Raw genomic sequence first — 21,106 nt, 5'->3', positions numbered from 1 at the left:
AGAGGGTTGAAAGAAAAGGAACAGAGATAATTAAGTGACTTGATGTGAAGTATTGATTTATGAAGGACGATTGAAGATATTAATACAAACCACATTGCTTTCCTGAAGACCAAGTGAAAGAGGGGGATTGATGAGGCGATAACTGCTAATAGAATAAACAACGAAACGAGAAAGACATCTGTGGGTGGTATCAAGGGTATAATTCCAAATTTGCAGAAGGAATTTAATACAATAAGTCTCCTACATATGAACGAGTTCTGTTCCAAGAGCGCTTTTGTAAGTCCAGTCTGTTCCCAAGTCCAACAAAGTTAGCCTAGGTACCCAACTAACACAATCGGCTATATGGTACTGTACTGTAATAGGTTTATAATACTTTTCTCACAAATGATACATAAAAAACCAAACACAAAAAATAAAGAAAACATTTTTAATCTTACAGGACAGTACCTTGAAAAGTACAGTAGCACAGTACAACAGCTGGCATCCAGGGGCACGTTTGCACCTTTGAAAGTTCACAACTTGAAAGTTTGTATGTAGGGGACTTACTGTAAAGAAACATGTAGGCTGACTATCAAGAGAAATTTCCAGGTAGTGGGAGGCCTGGAGCATGGCTCCTGAGGGCATGGGTTGGCTGCCACAGACCTGAAATTCTGGGAACAAATAAAGCCCAAGGATGCTTATGACAGAGCATCTCACAGAGACCAAGCACGGGTGAGGGGTTCTCTCTCGAAATCTTTCTCTCGCCTTGCTTTTTACTCACAGTGGCTTTGAATAAAGAAAAAGGAAAAATGAATAATGGAAGAAGAAAGAAGTGATAATGGGATATTTCTGTCAGCCCTTCATTTCTGTCTTAAAAAATCCATTTCAGTCTAGAGAGAGAGAAATAGACTAGTATTCTAGTTTATTAAAGACTAAACTGGGGGCAGGTAATAGGGAGATGCTTCTCAAAGGGTACAACCTTCCAGTTATAATTTGAATCAGTTCTGAGGATCTACCGTACAGCATGGTGATTATAGCTAATAATACTGTATGATATACTTGAAAGTTGCTGAGTACATCTTAAATGTTCCCACCACAAAAAAGAAATGGCAACTATGTGATATGATAAAGGTGGTAGCTAATGCTGTGGTGGTGATCATTTTGCAATATATAAGTGCATCAAATCATCACACTGTACATCTTAAACTCACAAAACTTACATGTCAAATATATCTCAATAAAGCTGGAGGAAAAAAAGGCTGAACTAGTGACCATCATATATCTATAATACAATCTGTTTCTTTGGTGAATATAGATAGTGAGAGTAGTGATAGGTAGTGACAAAGATAGCAGCTAGATCTGGAGAACTGGTAGCAATTTAAACACTGAATCTGCCTTACAGAGTCACAGAATTTTTAGTTCCTCCCTGAAAGACATAGATAACCGTGTCTGACACACATTCCTGAGTTGTTTATAGATACTAAAACCACCACCAAATGGTAAAAGCTAACTGCATGATGACTGGACGGTAGCCATGACATAAGCTGCTCCACCTGACACAATTCTGAGAACCGGCTTCAAGGAAATGGCAATAAACCGACCCTGGAATTGAAGATTCACTGTGCTTAAAACCATCAAGATGATGCGCACATAGCACACCCACCTGTATACCCCTGAAAGCCCCTTTAAAACCTTTTGTTCCCTGATGGACAACAGGGAGGTGGTTCTTTGGGACAGGAGTCCACCTTTTCCCCAGGATTGCCAGCTTCCTCAATAAAGCTATCTTTCTTTTTACCCACCACGTGTCTCTTAGTACCGGATTCTTGAGCAACGAGCAGCCGAACCTGAGTTCTCTAACGTTTCCTCCATAGCATGACCAATTTATAACACACTCATTCATCTCCTCATTTGGTCAATTTATTTATGCATGCTTCCCAAATGTAGAGTTTTGGTCCATTTTGTTTTTCACTGCTGTATAGCTGATGTCTGGATCCATGCCTGGCATGCAGTGAGCACTCAGTAACAGTTGTCCAATAGGTATACATTTGAAAATGCATGGTAGTGTCTGATAATTTTTTCTCCAAATTAGTCCATGAATTCAGTGCAACTCAAGTCAAATTTCAAATACCGCCTTTCACTGAAATTAAGAAGTGGATGCTAAGATGCATATGGACGAGTAAAGCAACAACCAGCAGAGATTTGGAAGATGTAGGAGGGATGATCTGCTCTTCCACTGATTAAGATTTATTATAAAACCATATTGATAAAGTCATGGTAGTAATCTAGGAACAGGTAAAACAGTGGGGTAGAGTAGAGATCACAGAAACAAGCCAACTACACACAAAAATGTGATAAAAGACAGAGAGCTTGCATAACAAATGGGTAAGAAAATGATGTAGTATTCAATAAATAGCACCAAAAAACTGGCCATTCATAAGCAAGAAAATGAAATTACTTCATGCCGTGCACAAAATTAAATTCCAGCTGAATAGAAGAATGAAACATGAAAATCTAAACGATAAAATTTTTTGAAGGAAAGGAAAGAGAATATCATCATAAGTTAGGATAGGGCAGGATTCCTCAACTGAGAGGAAATAACACAAACCATGAAAGGAAAATACTTTTATAAATTTCATTACATTTAAACATAAGTATTTCCATATGATATAAGGCAAAAATAATGTAATAAATTTATATTGTTTACAGATTGGGCAAATAGATTTCAACCCATGTAACTGACAAAGAAGTATCATCCAGAAAACATATCTTTTTAATTCTACAAATTAATTTAAAAATACCAAAAAACACACACAAAAAATGAACATTTAACAGACGAGAAAATCTAAATGGTCAATAAACATATGGAAAAAAAACCAATGTCACTTATAACCGAGAGAATGAAAGCTAAAACAAGCAAAAATGATGCACTAGTTCACTCCCAATAGAAGGGCACAAATTAGAACATGTGAAATTCTAGTTGACATGGACGTGGGAAAACACAGACCCTGTTACCTTGCTGATGGAAGTATGCCATAAATTTGTAAAACTACTTTGAAGAGCAACTTGACGACGTCTATTAAGACTCAAGCTGTATAATCCCCAAGACGCAGTAATTTCACTCTCTAAGAAACTCTAGAGCAGATGTACATGGAGATAAAGAATATTCGTGGCACTGTTGTCTATGAAAGCAAACAAGTGAAAAGAGCTCAAGATACATCAGTGGAAGCCCTGATCAGTTGTGTTATATCCACAGAATACTTTAAAGCTGTAGAGATGAAATTAACTAGATCTTCGTGTAGCAACCTAAGTTCTGATTAAGTCGTGGACGCAGACTCAATATTAACGAATATTGAGTGATTAAACGAGGGACCATGGGGGAGGTGGCAGCCTGGCTGGCTGTTCGTCTGTTTGCTTTGGTGTGTGCTTGTGTGCGTTGATTTCTTCGGGGAGCGTGTGCCTGTGGTTGGACCGCAAAGAGGTTCCAGGGTACGTGATGCATCGACTTTCTCACAATCCACTTGTGCAAGCTGCATGTTGTATTGGGGGTGTCCCCACCTGCCGGCTCAGGTCACTGAGCTAAACAGTGCACCAAAGGCCCCGGACAGAGCGGGAATGCCGAGTCTCAGGCTGCACACTCACCGTTATTTGCTTTCCTGCTCATAAACTTAGCTTGTGTGATGGGCCTCCTGAGGTTCACATCAGACCTACTTCACACACACGTAATTGTCAACCCTCCCACCAACACTGCTGATTGATTATGTGTCCCCCATTGTACACAATGAGTCTCGAAGAGGTGACGTGACTCCTTTCAAGCCACATGGCTGGTAAGTGGGGGAATTAATACCTAAGCTCTGGTTTTAAACCACAAGCTTTCCGCTGAAATATGTTACCCATAATTTAAGTAGCCCTGATTTCTACTCTTCCAGGCCGAATATGTAAGTAGCGCGGATTCTCTGGAAAGTTCAGAGCCAGCTTCCTCCTCCTTGGGGACACTCTTTTAAGTAGAAACTAAATGACCTAGAATAAAGCGTTGCTCTTGCCGTGGAGCCTTCACAGATGAAAGCCATCCTCTGACCCATGAATCCAAGCCGCGCAGACCACGCTGCTTGTGTTCAGGCCAGGGCTGGGCTGCAAATTCCTCTCTAAAATTCACCCCCAGCTACAGCCCTTGTCCGTATCCAGCAGCACACCGCCTGTTCAGAAAATTAGGTCTGGCTGTGCTGTGTGTCCTGCAACTGGACCAATTAGCTCGAGCGTGGAGCTCATTGCAAAAAGGGGTCAAGTGTAGAGATTCAATACCTGAGAAGGCTGGTAAGCACCAAGAGAAAAACGTGGCCACTAAGCTTTAGAGCAGTGGTTCCCGAAGTGTGGTCCCTGGACCGGCGGTATCAGCATCACAGGGGAACTCGGGCGAAATTTAGATCCTTAGGACGCAAACCAGACCTGGGGGTGGAACCCAGCAATCTGGGGTTTCATCAGCCCTCCAGCTGAGTCTGAAAGATGCTCAAGTTAGAGAACTATGGGTTTCAAATATATTTGTCACAGCATTTGGGTACTTACTCAAAGGGGCAAAAAGGAGGTGTGATTGGTTATGTCAGCGCTTCTCTATTTCTCTAGGGGAAAAAAATCACACAAATATCGTCTTCTCATGAAGCACCAACCCTGCACAAAAATCAACCCCATAGGGCTTCCCTGGTGGCGCAGAGGTTGAGAGTCTGCTTGCCGTTGCAGGGGACACGAGTTCATGCCCCGGTCCGGGAAGATCCCACATGCCGTGGAGCGGCTGGGCCCGTGAGCCATGGCCGCAGAGCCTGCGCGTCCGGAGCCTGTGCTCCGCAACGGGAGAGGCCACGACAGTGAGAAGCCCGCGTACCGCAAAAAAAAAAAAAAAAATCAACCCCATATTGCTTTCATTTTTAAAAATAATGCTTTTTTAAAATAAAAATTTTATTTTAGAAAGTAAATTAAAAATAATATTTAAATAAATGTGTTTAAATAAATACATTAATAATTAATTAAAAAATTTTAATTAATTTAAGTCACCCAAGAATGGAAAACCACTGCCTCATCTTGTTTCAAAAATTGCTGGAAGGTTCTGGGAACTTGACACCCACTGCTGTCTGGACCACAGGGTTAGACATAAGAACAGGTGGTAGGAGTGAGGGTGGGGTCCATTCTGATAGGAACCCCAGCCCCAAGGAGACTAGCGGATCCAGCACGCAGCTCCGTATCTGGTCCATCGACCCCCGGAGAGAGCCAGCCTGCGGGACATACACACATCTCCCCACACGAAGATGAAAAACTAGAGCGGTCCGCCTGGCTCTTGTCACTGGTGGACCTGACAGCTTTATATCCTCAGTGGAGGGAGGAGCTGAAAGGAGGTGCCGTGAGTGTATCTGTGTGACAGGGAGGGAAGATGGATATTTTTATAGAGGAAGAAATACACTGAACAAGGGAAATTAGATGGGAAGACCATAAAGGTCTCAGGTTGGCAAAACCAATTAGTAGATGTTTACAGAAGATAACCCCTGAGGTCACATAGGATTTGCTTTGATGTCAATACTCTTGGGTTTGAAAAATGGATTAGCAACCTCCATACCACTGTGCCGTGGAGAGACCCAATCCCCCTTCCGCTGGAGCCTCTAGCCAGCTGTGCACCCTTAGGCAGGTGATTTAAAGTCTCAGGCATTTCTGTGAGAGGAGAGGATTATATGAGATCACCCTAAAGGTCCCTTCCAGCTCTGGCATGCCAGGATTTGAAATCCTCTTTGACTTCTGGAAATTTGGGGGGACATTTCAGGGCTCTATCATCCATAATTTGGCTTCTTGGGATTTTCTGTGCGGTCTATGAAATTCCTTTACCGAATTTGGAGGGAAAGAGAGAGCTTCTCATTTTTTCTACATATAGTCTGCCTCAGCCGCTTGGAAACAGAAATCATTTAAATCTAAATGAGAACAAACTCCAAGAAATATCCTCCCTCGGGGCTGTTCCCAGCTACCTGATGAGGTATGCCTTAATGTGAGCCGTTGGTTCGAAAGCCAAAATCCAGAAGCTATGGTGTCAGGTCCAAAGTAATGTTACCTGACTGACGGGTTTTTGAAACTTTGGAGTGTGTTCTCATGGATGCTATAGTTAAAAGTACAATAGGTGAGAATGTTTGGACATGCTGGGAGATTAAAAAGGGATTCTGGAAGGAGCAAAGAAGGACATGGATTTGCTATCTCACACCTCTCCGGAATAGAGTGGAGTCCAGGTAAAAAAGTGACACAAAAGTGGAGCTGGGGTCTGACCCTAAGTCTGCCTATAGACAAAGGAAGGGCTATTTCTATAACTTCTACTATTTCTGCTATGATGAAAAATCAGCTGCTCCCATTAATTCAACCCCTCCTGTGTCCCAGCCACTATGCCAGCCAGTGATGTAACCTATTTCAATGAACGCTGCCAACAACTGTGGAAGGATGTCCTCAGTGTTTAACACCCGGCTCTCCATGTATGTTTATATATCAATATGTAAACAGAAAAACAGCTCTGCTCCGTAGCTTTCTGCTAATTTTCATGGTGTAAAGACTCCCACCAATGACCACTTTCAAGCTAGCAATATTACATCACTGAATGCTGAGTTGGGAAAAGACGTGAAGGAGGGTCTCCCATAGGCAGGAGCAAGCTGGCTCCACACACCCCCTGGTCTTTATCCTCACTGCAGAGACGAAGATCCACGGACAGTGACTTGGCCAAGACAGCCACACAGCAAGTAAACGTCAGAGTCAGGTTTTGCACCAGGCAGTCTGATTCCAGAACCTGGGCTGTTCATCATGATGGTTCACTGTCTATCCCTAAAGGATAGCAGCCTGATGTTTGGGAGAATGCCTAATGCAAACATTTCCCTCCACTCACTGACCACAACCTCCATTCTAAAGCGGTGCTCGGTTCAGTCACTTTACTGTCGTCATTTCTACAGATTATGGGTACATGACCGAGAACTTGCTCTCCTCGAGGCTTCCCATCCTGCACCCCTATTTCCACCCTGATCCCCAATAATTCTGTCCATCTAGGGTTCTACTCTCTTCTCATATGAATCCCAAGAAGAATCGGGAAATATACTGAACCCTTTAAAACCGTCTCCGTGGCCTTTCACCAAGTTCCGGAGGTTCAATATTCTTCGGTAATTTTTAATCAGTGAGTCAAAGACCACTTGATCAATGTTCACGTGTGGATAGAGAAGGTTACAGAGAAGTTTGCAGCTAGCTCAGAAAAGTTTCTATTTCCCACCTGACTCTCTACGGATGGATACACTTTTTTGGTGGAGTTACTGTCATCTGTCCTGTGAAGTTATGTTTCATGAAGCATTAGGGAACTGCATCTGAATTGGATGGAATATCTCCATGTAATAAGATTCATGGAAAGTAGAAACCCCTCTCTCGAGGTCAGAAGCCCCCAGCTGCAGACCCAGCTCTGAAGAAGAGTCAACTGTTTTTATCTCGGTCTCCTCACATGGGAAAGAGGGATAGTAATACCCGCCCTGCCTTATCTCTGCAGAGTGTTCAGTGGGCCTACGTGAAAGGGCTTTGAAAACTATAAAACACTGCACAAATATAAAGTGGTATCCTCTGTCACAGAGGAATACTGACTAAGGGTCTGCGTCATTCTTCAAAATTCACCGAATCCTTTGGAAACAATGTTATGAAACTTTTACTTGTATAATTCTTCTCAGAACTCCAAAGAGATCAGTTTCTTGATAGGTGGAAAGTATCTTTCAAATTTAAGTGTCTGGGCTCACGTGTATAGGAACTATACTGAACTACACTGAAATCCGTATTGATAGAAGCCACAAAACTAAAACCTATCAATCTAGATATTATTTGTATAAAATTTCATATTAAGTAATTCTTTTCAAAGAAGGGTTAATTTTATTTAAATCTCAGAATTCATTAAGATCTTAGTACAATACATATGTCCTTTCATTTTCTCTAAGGAAATCATAATACCAAAATACTGCAGTGAGTATCAGAATTATAAACGTAAGAATAAATTTAGTAGCTATTATTTCTTTTTTTCTTTTCTTTTTTTTTTTGCGGTACGCGGGCCTCTCACTGTTGTGGCCTCTCCCATTGCGGAGCACAGGCTCCGGACGCGCAGGCTCAGCGGCCGTGGCTCACGGGCCCAGCCGCCCCGCGGCATGTGGGATCTTCCCGGACCGGGGCACGAACCCGCGTCCCCTGCATCGGCAGGCGGACTCTCAACCACTGCGCCACCAGGGATGCCCAGTAGTTATTATTTCTTGATATTTTCCCAGAGATGTGTCTTTTATTGAAAAAAAAAGATGTAATTTACATTGTTTCATTCCTTAGAAAGGGGAAATCATAGCACCTTGGAAAATACACTGTGTAAAGCTCATCGTTTTTATGACTATTCGATTTCACTTTGCCAAAAAATAGATCACTTTAAGGGGAAAAAAATCATAAAAATAAAACTCAGTGCACAGGGCGTACTAAGCAAATATATCTCGCATTTTTTTAGTTAGTAAGGATCTCTATCAGATAGGCAAAAAGTTACGCACAGTAGGCCGTTTCATATTTCGTACTCCAAACATAATTGAAACAAATCAAAGAAATACAACAACATTATGTAGGTAAGAAAAAAACCACTCAAAAATAGCAAAAACAGCTAAAAGGGGGAAAAAACAAGTAAATAAAACAGAAGTTCATAAGAGAAAGGAAATGCCTCCGGTGACGTAAATATACAATTTAGTCCTTTGGACCGACAGAGGCACTGACAATAAATTAACTAAACTCAATATTTTCAAAACATGTCAACCAAATGAATCACTGACTCATGCTTTTAATTACAGTTACAGTAGTTCTGGTTTATGGCACAGCGTTTTCTTTTTAAAATACATTCCTGAAGGTGAAAGATAAGAATTTGGTGGAAATTACTGTAAGAAGTTTCTCATTTTAATTTCCTGACAAAACAGAACTGTATCATTTTAGATTTGGAGAAAATGTACTCAAGTGTGGCTCTCAAATTTTAGCAGCACGAGAGTCAAACTCGGATAGCTGGGCCGCATCCAGGGAGAGCTTCTGATTCAGCAGGTCCGGGTGGGGTCCCCAGTATGCATTCCTAACCAGTTCCCAGGGGATGAGGATGCTGCTCGTCCAGGGACCACACTTTGAGGACTGCTGTTCTGGAGTCGCTAACTTGTGCAAAAGAAAAATATACATTAGCTAATTAGCTGTAATTGGACAGACCTGTTAGCAATAAAGTCTGTGCTAGGAGATGTAAAGAAAATCTGGGGCTTCCCTGGTGGCGCAGTGGTTGAGGGTCCACCTGCTGATGCAGGGGACGCGGGTTCGTGCCGCGGTCCGGGAAGATCCCACATACCGCGGAGCAGTACCGCAAAAAAATAAAATAAAGAAAATCTGACATCCTTTTTTTTTTTTTTTTTTTTTTTAAGCCGGCCAACACAGACAAACTGGAGAAAAAGTGTAGGGGGGAAATTTAGCCCAAGAAAGTCTTCAAAATTAGGATCAGAAAATAAGTTAACTTGACACTTCCCAAAATTTTAAAATCATTTAATCTAAGTAATTAGCCAAAACACCTTAAGATAAGAATACACCTTTCTCATAAATCACATTGCTTTACTGTGTATAGAGCATATTTAATTATCAAAAGCATGCACAGTGCTTATCACGGGCTAGGCGTCATCCAAAGTGCTCTGCAGAGGAAACCCCACTGCATTCTCTATAAACGAGGCATTATTCTTCCCCACCCTCCCCCCAGCTTACAAGATGAAGAAACTGTGGCACAGAGAAGTTAAGTGAATTGCCAAGGCCACACAGCTGGTAAGGGGCAGCCCAGGGATTTGAACCCAGACAGCATGAGTCTAGCATTTATGCTCTTACCCACCAAGCTCTGATCCTTGGTAATTAACTCAGGTTAAGACGATCTCATCATATAAAACCTGGCTACACCTTAGACTCACCTCGGAGGCTTCTGAAATATACTAATACCTGGACCTTCTCTGACCATTGAATCAAAATCTGTGCAGCTGGGGTCCAAGAATCGGTATGTGTTAAAGGTGCCCCCAGATGATGCCAGCGACAGCCAGGATTGAGTGCATTCCGCTACAATGGCAGGCCACTGGGCTGATCCCTCAGACCTGCTTTTTCTTTGGAAGCAGCTGGGAGGACGGCAATGCTGAAGGCTCTGCTATACACGCTGGGGAGGAGAACCCAAAGGGGGATGGTACCTGATGCTTTCTACAGGGACGGGGCTCCAAGAAGCCAGACCTAAGAAAGAATCAGACAAGCACGTGAGTTCTATCAAGACATTGGATTAGCCTCCCTGTGGCTTTGGGACACTGTTGATCAGACCTCTTTGCATTGACAGGTGTACTCTTCCTGTGCTTTTAGTTCCTTCTTGTTTCTTACAGAAGAAAACTACTTATCACACGCACCTTGACTTTTCACCTTGGAACGTCTGACCTGAACCCTCTGGCCTAAACTCCGTGCCTTGTGTGTTACCCGGCGGGACAGCATCAGTCCCCAGGCAGTGGATTTCAGGGCAAACTTAAGACATCTGGTGGTACGACCAGCCAGCCTGGTGAGGATTTGAGACTCCCATCTACAAAGAATTGTGGTTGAAACTGTTATGAGGGAATGCCTGGCCCCAGGGTTACACAGTTTCCCTTTGAAAAATCCTTCCTGTGCCTTTTAAGCATACGATGGCACCAGAGCCACATCAAAGCAAAAGTTACCACAGGGCTTTAATACCGCTTAAGTGAGATTAAAGAGGAAATGATTACTAAGAATCAAATGGCCAAAAAGAAAAAAGTAATACTAACAGTGTAGTATTGGCACAAATTAGCACTCAATAATTGCCGGTAAGGGCAGCAGGATCCACGTGGGCAACATCAGCATCTCCCGTCACCACATATAGACGTACGCGTCTCATCTTACCCTCCCAGCCTCTGCCATGCATCCTGTTTATCATCAAAGGAAATAAGCCTGGGAGTTAAGGACCTTCCTCCAGCACATGGCACGAATGGTGGGGGCAGAGTCGTGATTTGAACCCAGCTCTGATGCTAAATCAGGAACCAGATACAGTACTTATGGGGTCCCTTGTATAAAAATGAATTAAGAATTTCAAAATGGCAGCAGAAGAGCATTAAACCAAGGGGCGGGTCCTTCAAAAAGTCGGGGCCGTGTGACTGCTCCTTGCTACTCACAGCGGGCTCAGAGCCAGCAGCGTCAGTATCCAGAGAGCTAAGTAGAAATCCGGAGTCTCGGGCCCCACCACAGACCCACTGAATCACAGCCTACATCCTGACAAGACTCCCCAGGGGGTCTGTGTGCCCCTCAAACCTGAAGAGGCATCGCTGCTCTGAAGACTGAGCCCTCCCACCCCGTGCTCGCCTTCATCAGACGGATTTCCAGAGCACTGGGTTGTGCTCAAGCACCTCTGCATCACCACCCTGGGGTGCACACAGGACCACGTTTTTTATTTCTCCAGGTAGTTATACGTGTACCGTCTGCACAGGAAGCCATGCCTCTCCTTCGTGCGTCCTTCCTTCCACCTCGGGAAAGTCTGAGCCACCTGGGCAGGCAGGTCATAAGCTCCCTGAGAGATGCAGGTCCACAGCTGCAGGGATGCCCTTGTTGGCTTGTGTCTGTAGTGAACCCCGAGTTGGGCTCGTTGAGTTGTTCTTATTTTCTTTTCTTTCTTTTTTTTTTTTTTGTCCGCGTCAGGTCTTAGTTGAGACATGCAGGATCTTCGTTGCAGCGCACGGGTTCTCTCTAGATGTGGCACGCAGGTTTCAGAGTGCGTGGGCTCTGTAGTTTGCAGCACGCGGGATCTCTAGTTGAGGTGCGTGGGCTTAGGTGCCCCGTGGCATGTGGGATCTTAGTTCCCCGACCAGGGATTGAACCCAAAGATGTCCACATGCTTGTCCCCAAAACCTGTGACTATGTTACCCCACATGGTGAAAAGGACTTCCCAGATGTGACGAAGTTAAAGATCTCAAGATGGGAAATTGTCCTGGATCATCCAGGTGGGTCCCACGTCATCACGAGCGTCCTTAAACGAGGGAGGCTGTAGGGTCACAAGGGTCCTTATACGAGGAAGGCTGGAGGGTCAGAGTCCGAGAAGGAGATGTGGCAAGAGAAGCAGAAGTTGGATTGGTGTCGGGCCACTAGCCCAGGGATGTTGGCAGCCTGCAGAACTGGAAAAGGCAAGGACCAGGCTCTCCCAAGAGCTGCCCCAAGGAATGCAGAACTGCCAGCTCATCTTAGACTCCTGGCCTCCAGAGCTGCGAGAAAATACCTTTGTGTTGCTTTAAGCCAGTAAGTTTGTGGTTATTTGTTAGAGCAGCAACAGGAAACTAATACAGCTCCTAAGTAAATGTTTCTATCTCTTCCTGAAGCAACCGGCTCAGCATACGAAGGGATTTCGGGCAGGGCAGCCCTCAGCCGGCTTCCAGATCCCCTACCCATCTCCCGGTAGAAGAGGCGTTTATCGCATACCCAAGAGAGGGCACTCACGTGAATTTTCACCGCTTGGTAATGTGCTCCAATGAGTGATTTATTGCCCTAGGTCAGTTTACTTCTAGGAATTAATACTCCTAGAAATATTAATAGAAAACGCTGGCTTAATTTGAAAATTCCACCTCATCAGTCATGAGGCTACTCAAGACACTGCAGAAGAAGTGGGGACGTCCACTGAGCCACTCTTCCACTTACTCCAAAGCTTCCTTCCCCTCCCTCGCTGCTCATTCCAAACTGGGGGTCTTCCTGAGTTCAAGGCTCTCCCCATCCCACAGAGCCTGCTGACTTGTCCCATCCAAGGACAAATGGAAATTTTCCACTTCCATTGCAAATTTCCCAGGACCTCTATGGTGACCCCCCTTACTTCTGATTTTGGTCAAAAGTACAGGTATTGTCCCCAGGTGATGGCAAGGAGAGTACAGGGTGACAGGTGTCCCCCTCTGACCAAGGGGGTGTCCCTGTACCCCTGAAAAGCACTTCGATCCTGGCTGCATATTTGAATCCCTTGGAGAATTTACTGAAAATGCCCCACGTGAATCAATTAAATCAGATTCTCTTGTACGGCTTGGACATCTAAACTTTAAACCCATCTTCCAAAATGTAGCCCCCCCCCGACTTCATGATGATCCCCTCAGGAGACGAATCCTTCAGGCAAGGGGGCTCCCCTGCAGAACCCACCACAAGCTTTTCATACCAGAGTCCTGCCCTAAACTGAGAGTAACCTATGGGGACTGGGGCTTGGTAGGTGCTTAGAATCTGCAGGTGCCTTTGATGCCATCCCCTTGGGCTCTCAGTGCTGACGCTGCCATTTATTAGCAAAGATGTCTCACCTCACTTAGCCTCAGCTCCCTCATCTGTAGAATAGAATGACAGTCCTTAATTCTCGGGGCGAATGGGAGAATTGAGTCATATACCAGCGCTCCCTGTAAGCAGCCCACCGTGAATATCGTGGTGCCTTTCTGTGTTTCTCCTGGAGCCTGGGGCTTGGGCTGTGCAGGGAAGCAAGTCCCCACGTACCCAGCTGCTGGGCTGTCCTGCTAGAGGACAAGCCAAGAGGTTCTTCACCCATGCCTGTTCTGCCCCATACCTGACCTGTACACCCTGCGGCCACTGCACGTTGATGGACTTCCTGAAGGCAGTGCAGTAACTGGGTGTTAAAACATCCAAGGTCTAGGCTGCGTGCAGAGGGCAGACACCTGTTGCCTTGGAGTCTACAGGAATGGCCAGCCCCTCACGCCTTCCTCACAAGGACGATCGGTTATGCAGACGCTGTACCTGGATTTGATAATTGATGATTGAAATGGTTACAGCACTTGGCTTAGATCTTGTTCTGAAGGCAATGAATCCTACCTGGCACACACCAGGTTGTCCTAAACAGCCAAGGATGGAACCTTTCAGGGACACCTCCTCTTCAACCTTCCCCAGTGGGAGGACTTTTTGTGAGTGGGTATCATGCAGTGGAGGATGGATGAAAGCTCTTCTCCAGAGCAGCAAGCCTCCTATCTCTCATCTCAGGGTCTGCTCGAGGACCCTGTTCTGCTCGGGGGAGAAAAATGGTGACCTTTGTATTCAAAACACCCATGCAGGGAAGGGGTGGCAGTTGACAGGAATGTTTACAGTGTGAGGTGGACCTTCTCCAAGGCCTCTGGAGGATGACCAAGCTCCCAGATGGGCCTCACATCCTGCAGCCCCAGACAAAAGATAGATTTTGGAGTGGGACGAAGAGAAACTAGGAACCAGACAAGGAGAGGAAGGGGTATGATGCGCTGCCTGTCTCTACAAAGCCCAGATTGCAGCCTGCAGGGAACAGATGTGACAAGATGCCAGGAGCTCTGCTATCTCCTTTCTGAAGCTGTGTGCTGCGGCAGGAGAAATACCCTGGAAGAAATTAGCCAGAGTGATGCTCTCCATGCAGGGGAGGGTGTGTAAGATTCAGAGACTGGGGTGCTCCTTGAGGAGCCGCCAGAAAGAGCTTTTCCGGAAGTCTAGGACTACAAGATGTTTCTGCGGTCCTTCTGTAAACACCGTGAGAACCTCATCACCAGGCAAACTACGTATGCACAGTGGGAAAAGCTTAACTTTTGAAAACCACTGATTCTGTGGAACCTTCACAAAGGTACGAGAGATGATACAGGTGAGAGGTTGAAAAAACCCACAGGGCACATTTTCAGCTGGAAAGGAGCTATGGAGGTTGGGATGAATGCTCTGAACTCACTGCAAGAATCCTGGTCCTCTTGACAGAAATGGGAAAATTGGGAAACCGGTGTAGGAAAAATCTCCCATCCCTAACAGGGTGAGTCAAGTTCAAGTCAAGGTGAATTTACTGAGTTTTTCTCTCATGAAAGGCATCTGACACAGGGCAAACATAAGACACCTGTGGATATGCAGAAGGGGAAAACGTCTTTTGAGGTTAGAACATCGTCCATGGTATGCGTGACAGCCGTCTCCCACGAGGCTTTGTCAGGTGGTATGACTTGGTGACTTTCCACATTCAAGGTTTGGCTCCCAGCCTTGCGGAGTCAGAAACTTGTTCTTTCAGCATCCTGGGACTGAGGAACAGATGCGTGAATCAAGGTCCAAAGACGAGGTTTTAAAACCAGTGTTCTAGCTTAATCATTTACAATGAGAGATGTCATCTACCAGAACTTCACCTCTCAGCGTGGACGGCTCATTCCTTCCTTGTGGGCAAACCTACCTATGAAGCCAATTCATAATTACAAGTCTTCTTATTGGGAGAGAAATCAGAAGGAGAAGCAGCTAAGGTTACTTTTTAATGAACAAGCTGAGAATGGCTGATGTCAGGTGGCCCCATGATGAAATGGGCTCCAATGGGCACGGAAGCCACATCCAACATCCAGTCCCCCTCTCTCTCTGAGACTATGCCTGACACCGTCAGGGACTTCCCATCTCTGTGCTTCACTGGGGAACCACCACACACACCCTTTTCAGAATGATGCGTTCTGCTCCAGACAACAGGTTACAGTAAAATGCCTGGGGCCATCCTGCTTCTCTTTCCTAGCATCTCTCTCACTGGGTCCATTATGTGTCAGCGTCACAACGCTAATGGAAACCCATCTAATTTTCACATTTGTGCTGGGGGTAATGCTTGAAGGTACTTCTGACCATATCCTATGAGAGCCACCTTAAAGATATGTGGACCGGAAAGTAGAAATGAGATTTCTATAAGGGGCTGATTTCTAAGGCAAGGAAATGAAGGGGAGGGTCTAAGGATTGAAAGGGCACATCCAAGGGAAACCTGCACAGAGGCGTGTCAAAGCTTGAGGCTTTGGGAAGGTCTAAAGTGTAAGAATCATAAAAGCAAGCTAGCAAGTACTGGGGGAACGGAGGCAATGAGATGACAAAAGACCAAAAAGAGAAAAATTCCAAGAGAGAAGCCAAGAATGGCACAGGTTACCGACACAGCCGTAAGAGGGTCTGATGATACATTCTGCAGATTAAAACGTGTTTGTGCCCTTTTTAAGACAAGATTTTTTTTAAGCAACAGGTAAGAATGTCCATTGTAATGAGAGATACATTTAAAGCCTATCCTGGGGGCTGAAAACTAAGCACTTCACTATGATTTGTGTGTTTTACATTTATCGCCAATCCAACAAGATGATGATGTTTGGATCTAGAATCGATCTGGATACTACCTCTTTCTGACTTACCCTGAATCTGTATTTCGAAGTCTCCTGGGATAGTATAAAATTTCAGAACAAACTCGTTAATAAAGCTCCTCCCAGAAGTTTGCTCTCAACTTCCAAAAGCGCATCTCTAGTTCATTTATCACTAGTTCACTTGAATTAGGATGTGAAACTGTATGAAAGGTAGATTTTCCATTCTTTAGATATTAGAGTTCCATTGTTCTTTCCCCTAATCAGAAGTTTTCTTGACCATTTATGATACTAAAACAAGTGATGACTGAAATAGCCTCCTTTCTCCTCTTCACGTTGGACTTTAGCCAGAAATTACATGACGGGACAGGAGGGTAACAATCCTCTTAAGAACCTATCGAAAGACTTAACTTCTGATGAAAAACTACATCTACACCAGAATATGTAGGGGGCAGTTGAACTTCTTGGAACACATACAAAAATTCCCATTTAAACACTAATTTAAGATACATTATTTTTAAACAAAATGACTGGGGACATCTACAATTTGACTGGGGACATCTACAAATGCCTGGGGACATCTACAAATAAACCAAATTTCCCAGGTTTATCACAGAGTATGCAACAATCTTGAAGAAACAGCGTCAGTTAACAGTAAGGAAAGTCAGACCAAGGGGAGAGTTTTGAAAGGAAATATTGTTTTAAAAACTAATTGTGCCCTAGAAGAGACAGTCTCTCTAAAATGCTCTTAGATAATGGTCCCCTGCCATTTCCACTGAATTCTGTCCTCCCTAATTTGAAGTATTATAGTTTGGAAGTATCCAATAATACACCCAACGTGGGCTTCAGGCCATGCATTTGATAATGACTTCAACATTCCTCTACTAGGTGCCCAATAATGAGAAGTGGACATTGCCTGTGACAAGTAATGTGCTGGAAAAAAAAAAAAAAATGAGGGAGGAGAGAGGAAAAGACCTAAATCTCACAATAAATTCTAGAACATTCTCTAAGCATTTTATTCCAAAGTCTTGAACTCTGTTGCCCCGAGCATCACATGATCACCAGTACTTTGCTAAGGGTGACCTCTCCCGTAGAGAGGTAAAGGATTCAGCAAGACATGAAAATTTTAAAAATTAATAAATAAGTGATTCTCCCCTAGGAAATCAGAGTCTTGGTTGGAACATTCCTTTGGCTCAGCACATAAGCACTTATCCTTTTAGCCCTAAAATGAACACCAGTGAAATTAGGAAGTGTCTGAGTTCCACAGCAGACTAAACAGGATAGGAGATTAAAAAAAAAAAAATTAAAGAAGAAAACACAGAAAGCCTGAAAAAGGGAAAGAAAAATTGACATGTAATCCCTCAAGTTAGCCTAACACCTCATCATGTGAGCTACAGATAGCCATCCTGACCTTCATATGCTACATGGGACATCGAAATGAGTGAGGCAATCGATTGTGAATTCCTTCATTTTCCTTTTAAAATTATTTTTTTTAATTTTATAAAGCAAATGGAAAATGTATATTTTGATGAGGCACGGTGTTATTTTTTGAAAGTCAGCTGAAGGACGACTGGAGAGCACAGCAAAGTCTGCTAAATGCACTGAGCCCCTAGAATGTGAGTTTTGCTACTTTTTTTTCTGTGTGGGCTTTTTTTTCGTTGTTTTGGTTTTGGTAGACTTGTTGTTTGGAGGAATGAACATCATTGTTTTATTCTGGAGGGAAGTTCTTGATGGTGTCTGATGATGTGTTTTTCCCCCCAAAAGTGACTTAGATATTAAAATTTGGTGCTTATAAGAAAGAGTTAAAAAAATAATGAATAGCAATGCTTCAATTAAAATTACAAGTGAGAAGAAAAGATTTTTCCTACACCAGTTTCCCAATTTTCCCATTTCTGCCAAGAGGACCAGTATTCTTGCTGTGAGCGAGCTCAAGGATCGACAGCATTAATCTCAACCTCCTTTCTCCCCTGAATATGTGCCCTGCTAATTTTTTTCAACCCCTTGTCTGTCTCATCTCCCTTTTTCCACCCTCACGGACCTAATTCTGGACTTCATCAGCTTGTGTTGCAATAAACGCAGTGGCCCCTTTACCATCACCCTTGCCTCTCAAGTATTTTCTAAACTCCTCCATCAGGTATACCTCTTATTGCCAGTTAAATCACATCCAATCCCCTCATGAAAGCTGTCCATAATTGGGCAGACACCACCTACTCATCTTGTTTTCACTGCTCTGATACATCCCATACACTCACTGTCATGTGGTCCATCTGTTATCGGTTACACTCACTGTCATGTGGTCCATCTGTTATCAGTTACACTCACTGTCATGTGGTCCATCTGTTATCAGTTCAAGATGGCTATTGGTTCACATAGCTGGCAAATTTCTGCTCAGCCAGGACCGTGGGATGGGCGTCTCTTCATGACCACAGGCTGTTTGGGCTTCCTCACGGCATGGCAGCTGGGTTCCGAGGGTCAGCGTCCCAAGAGAACCAGGAGGAAGGTGTATCACGTTTCATGACCTAGCTTCAGAAGTCAAATAGTGTCACTTCCACTCTAGTTACGAGGCCACCCAGATTCAAGGGAAGGGAACATCGTCACCACCCCTCAGTGGAAGGAGTGTCAAGTCACACAGTAAAAAACATGCAGAACTGGAGATGCCTTTGTAGTCATTTTCGGCTACGTGCAGCATAGGAATGGGTGATTGGTTTTAGGAGAGCAGTCAAGGAACGCTTCCTATCCAGTGGAGCAATGCACCATAGAATCACATTCTCAGATCTTGGAGTTTTCCATCTTATCTTAGAACTGAGACAGCTCAGACAAACAAAAATTGTGACTTTCCCAAGTCATGGTTAGTGGCAGATCTGGGATCAGACTTTTACTCAGGAGGTTTCGATGGGGGTTTTAAAATGTATATGTTTAATAAACGTCCAAGATGATTCGTATAAACAGGCAAATTCGTGGAACACTGAGCTGAAACTTGCCTCTCACTGTGTCTGCAGTTATCGAACGACACATGGGCAGTTGGTTACCAGAAATCCAGGAGGGCGTGGTTACGTAGCCTGAATATTTAAGGTCCTCTCCAAATGGAAGGCATTATTATTAGTCCACAGCCCGGGTGCACACACTAATCTCCCTGGATAATTAGGAGAATGACTCGTCAGGTTCCCATCCTGCCCGGGAGAAACGGGAATCAAGCACCAGCTTGTTGGGGGAAATTGAATCCATGCTGGTGTGCTGGCTTCCTGCCTTCTCCCCTTGGATGATTCAAGAAGAAAGCAGCCTGTTGCCACAAGCAGAGGGTTCAGGTACCAGCTGCGACGGGGAACTGGCAGCGGCAAGAGTGCCCTTCATTATGCAATTATCCATAATTAGGTGCTCATTACTATTTTATCATCGGGGAGCCAGCACCCACCTGTGCAGCGCTGTCGCGGGGACTGGCAAACAAGTGAAACAGAGCCTTGCTTTTTCTCTAAGAACGTGACATCTTAAACCAGCAGTTCCAACCTTCTCAGGGGATGAGTTTGCACCGAAACGCAGACAGATGCAGGTGCATGGGGGCCAACTGTTTCAATTATGCAGATGCCATCATCCTTGCGTCGCTTCAGGTTGTGCTTGGGATAGATGGATGATATGGATTGAGGACAGACGGAAGGAGGGATGCTACTTCATCCTCAGTGAATGGAAACTAGTGTCTATTCAGTACGAGCCTCCTCAAGTTAGAAATGAGGGTTTGAGCGGTGAGACTTCTGACATTCAAACTTGCTTACTTTCTCTGTAAAAGAATTCCTCATCTATGAAGTACCTCCTGGACCCATATTCAGAGTGAGGACTCTCTCTGTCTTTATCATCCTTTTACCTCCTGGCACCCAGCACCTGGGAAATGCTGGGCATTCACCATCTATTTCAATAAGTGGGGATGTCGGGATAAACACAAATGTTAGCCACAGAAGACTTACAGGGAGGGCTGAACTTTGTTTTTGTTTTTTGCGGTACACGGGCCTTTCACTGTTGTGGCCTCTCCCGTTGCGGAGCACAGGCTCCGGATGCGCAGGCTCAGCGGCCATGGCTCATGGGCCCAGCCGCTCTGCGGCATGTGGGATCTTCCCGGACCGGGGCACGAACCCGTGTCCCCTGCATCGGCAGGCGGACTGGCAACCACTGTGCCACCAGGGAAGCCCGGGAGGGTTGAACTTTAATTCACAGAGACGATGCTTGTGATGAGCTTGTTAAATAAGAGGCCAGGATGACAAAAGTTGAATGCTTAAGCCAAGTATGGAGGGAGGGGGGCTACTTTTCATGGGTAAATAAACAAGAAAATTATGGACTCTGAATTAATAGAATCTGAATCAGTAAGGGTTTAACAGGCGAAGCGAATCAAGCACCTTCAAAATCTGTTTTCACCAAAGTGAAAACGTTTGGGTACTTGTATCCCAGAAATGACTAATGCTTTGCAGAATAATTCATTCTTCCCTGTCTTCCAGAAAAGAGAACGTATAAGAGTTAATGTACTGATTTATCTATTAAAATGCATTGTAAAGCACCACTAGTCAAAAGATTCTGGTGCTAGCACACCAACAGACACAAGTACTTTTAATTGAATACAAGTTCAGAATTAGCCTCAGCGTATGTCAGGGTTCTGGAATTAGTGATGATGACTGCACAACTGTGAATATACCAAAAAACACTTCATTTTACACTAAATATACACCTAAAATATAAATTTTGAATATGATAAGGGCGCCACTTTTTAAATACTTCAGAGATAGCACTGGTTCAAGTGAATTGATATCGAAGGAAAAGAACAGAGCATCAGTTTACGTACTACACCAAACTGATTGAAAATCTAACTACTGAAAGAAAAAACCCAGAAGTATTTTAGACAACAACCCAGGCAAACTATTTTTTATCATCTTGTTGTGGAAGGGACTTTTAAAGCTTTATAGAAGTGCTCCAAATCAAAATTGAGAAACCTA

Source organism: Grampus griseus, assembly GCF_964374135.1.
Source record: "Grampus griseus genome assembly, chromosome: 20".
Taxonomy (NCBI): Eukaryota; Metazoa; Chordata; class Mammalia; order Artiodactyla; family Delphinidae; genus Grampus; species Grampus griseus.
This window is presented reverse-complemented; position numbering follows the sequence as displayed.